The sequence below is a fragment of the Chamaea fasciata genome, unplaced genomic scaffold (genome assembly GCF_029207755.1).
Source record: "Chamaea fasciata isolate MVZ Bird 193981 ecotype frontalis unplaced genomic scaffold, bChaFas1.0.hap1 SCAF_6, whole genome shotgun sequence".
Taxonomy (NCBI): Eukaryota; Metazoa; Chordata; class Aves; order Passeriformes; family Sylviidae; genus Chamaea; species Chamaea fasciata.
In genome coordinates, this window is record NW_027094091.1 from 7870797 (window position 1) to 7874245 (window position 3449).

The following is a 3449-nucleotide window of genomic DNA, read 5'->3' on the forward strand; positions in this document are numbered from 1 at the left end:
GGAAAATCTCCTAGATAATGTGTACATTACAACCATTGCCATGTTTAATGGACTCATTTTCCACTTAGAACTGGTAACCAAAACGGCAAAGCAAACCAAAACCCCATTAGCAAATAACATCTGGAAGCATTTTGTTAAACTGTAGATTGGCCTATAGCAGTTTTGTATGCTCCTGTTTTGGGGGATTCTAATTCTGTTCTAAACAAATATTTAAAATCACACCAGTTCTACATCAGTCTTTTGTGGTTTTATTATTATTGTGCCTTCACTTAAAATTTTTCAATGGCCAGACTTGATGATCTTAAAAGTCTTTTCCAACCTTAACAATTCTATAAAATGTTTTGTCAAAATGCTTAATATGTAAGCAATTTTGATATTTAGCCTAGCTGCACAGCACTCTCTAAGAAGTACATCTGAAATCACCGCAAAAGCCATTCTGCAGTTAATAGTTGGCAGCCCTCTCCTGGGTAAAAGGGAAAGTCTAAGAGCTTCCATCCATCCCATAAATATCTTATGCCAAATGTAAGATGAACCCTGAAAGCAACACAATTGATGCAGACTTGGCACTTTTCAGGATTAAGGTCACCTTTGCCCTGTCAAAAGGGAATCTTCAAGTTCAGACCACTTCCTTCCAGACTGAGCACTGCAGATGCTGTGCCAAAATAGCTGCTGCTACCCCCAGAGAGCAAAATCAGTGGGAAAACTGCAAAGGTTGAAGGACGTTCCCTGGGGTTGTCACTGAAGATGTAACTATGAGAAGTCTAGGACTGGATCTCAGCTTAAGCAGACAGTACCTCTTAAAACCATTAAACCAAACAACATCAAAAAAACCCAATCCAAAACCAAAACAAAAAACCCCCCAAAACTTATTCAAGTCAGTAAACAGCAGACATCAGGGCTCATGAAAAAGTCTGAAAGTGCAAGTTACAGAGGAATAGCAACAGAAGACTTACTGACTTACTTATCTGGTACTTATTTTGTTCCATGTGAGAATGCAGTTATGGAATGGACTTACTATGGAAGTAAGTGTGATATCACAGACAGGGGACAAGTGACAACCAGCTCCAATTGCTGAAAAAAAGGAACCTGTAGGTTAGAGGCTGCAAAAGAGGGGTAAAACTCAAAGCATACCATGATCCCATCCCATGCAAGAGTCCTGACACAAGGACAAAAACAGCATTTATATATAATACAGTATCTGTTGCAGTTTTACACTAGAATTTATGGATTTTACACTAGTATTTATGAAGGGAGCTGGTAAGGTGTCCAGATGCAGTGTAACCATGGCTTAAACATTAACAAATAGTACTTCTGATCTCTGAAGCGATGCAAGATGATTCCAGAAAACTGTTATCAAGTGCTGATGAGAATAAACCATTCTGAAAAGATTTTAAATACTACTATAGGTACCTGACCCAAAGCAAGCACCAATAGATACCAATCTAGTGAGTCCAAATTTAATTAAAATAAGATCAGTTCAAACATTATGTGAGACAGTATCACCCCAGGAGTGTGGCCCCAACAAGCAGTGCTAAACTGGGTATCAAGATGCTGCTGATTTTCATGGAGTGCCATTAGTTTCCAATATAGGAATTAATTTTCCAATTAAAAAGTTGTTTTGATGACATACATTGGGCCTGGTGGCTCATCTTTTAGAGATTCTGTATGCTGTAGTGTAAGTTATCCAAAAAAATTCAGTATTCTAGAGTTACTGATTCATGCAGCTTAACCTCTTCAAGCAGAGGAGTGAAAGATGGACACAACAACTTGAGTTGATTCACACAAGAAAATCCAATGACTAAGTTCTGGCCATTAGATGAAAGCTCTTCTTGCACCCAAAATACATGAATTGCCAGTGTTTGTAGCAGAAAAGGCATTTACAGAGGAAAATTGCAGTTTGCTCAAGTGTACTGGTCTGTAAAAACAGCTACATAGAGAAAGATGGAACAATATTCTCTATTAAAAAGCCTCCCACCCAGTTAAAAAAAGGCCAATTACAGCTAGGCATAAGTCTATGAAATGTTACTATCATAGGCTGTATTCACTCTATTTCAATTTGCATAATTTCTGACTGGAAAACATGCATTTGTTTCAAAACCAGACTTCTTTATATGCATTAGGGACAGTACTTTATGTATGTTTTCCTTGATTTAGCAGTGAACTGCACAGCCTTCTTGGCAGACAAAAACCAATCAAGTGCACACTACAAAAAAGCCCTAAAAACTTTATAATCTAAAATTTAAAATGAGGTTTAGTTCACCTTTTTCTTGGTGATCACTATAATGAAAAGATTGAATTATAGGGAGAAAAAGTCTGGTTGGCCGAGTAACATCTATTGTGCCTCCTGGAGCCATCCTGAGCCCTGCTGTTTCCTTGTCCTCAATATTTTACAGTAGCTGATGAATTACACAGAAATATATTCTAGGGACAGCTTCAAATATTACTCTTCTTTGTTATTACAAGATCCATTTCTGTTGCTTGATGTTGTAAAAAGGCTGACAGAACTTAAGACTGTTTCTTCTTTGCAAATTCATCATATCTTAGTTCTCTTTTCATCTTATTGCCTTTTCTCTTGCTCATTAAGTCAATTTCCCACCTCTTAACGATGTAGTCCCTCAGTTTGGACTCAATCCTTGTCAATATAAAGTTTTGCTGCTACACCTGAGTCACTGGGGATGAATGCAGAGCTACAATAACCTCTTGCCCCAGTCTAACACTTGTAATGTTGTTAAACTCAATAGTTCATTTACCCTAAGAGAGAAACAGCCTCAAAAACAGACACAGAAGTCAAAATATTTGTCTGTTTTGGAACCTCAAAGACTCACTCTGTTCAGGTTTTCTTGCGTGGTCATAGGATGATGATTAACATATTTGAAGTGAAACAGGCGGGGTTCCCAAGCGGTAACTTGGCTGGGGAAGGCAGAGCAGCACCTCGAGCATGGCAATGTCACCTGCTTTGATGCAGCTCCTGGCACTCCCCTACTGTTTGTTCCATTAGCAAATAGCACAAAACAGGAGCTCAGCTCCAGCTTTGCCAGTGTCACATGGCCTCACCTGCTTCCCGGAGCTCAAACAAGGCCAGGACACCCTGATCCACAAATGGGGACAGCAGCTGCTGCTGAGGTTGGTTGGAAGCACGGCAACTTCAGAAGTGCTGGGTAACCACTTTTAAAAACCCTGATCTGGTATAATTTCAGCTTCAAACCACATGAAAAAAAATGTACAAACACGCATAGCATTTTTTTTTTTATTTCTGTGTAGTTACCAGATTTTTAGGCAAATAGATGTTTGTGTATCTATATATTTATATATAAATATAAAAATAAATGAATATATGAAATATATAAGAATATATAAATATATATAATATATATACAAAGATAGATAGGTAGATAGATAGGCAGATAGATAGATAGATAGATAGATAGATAGATAGATATGTAATGCTG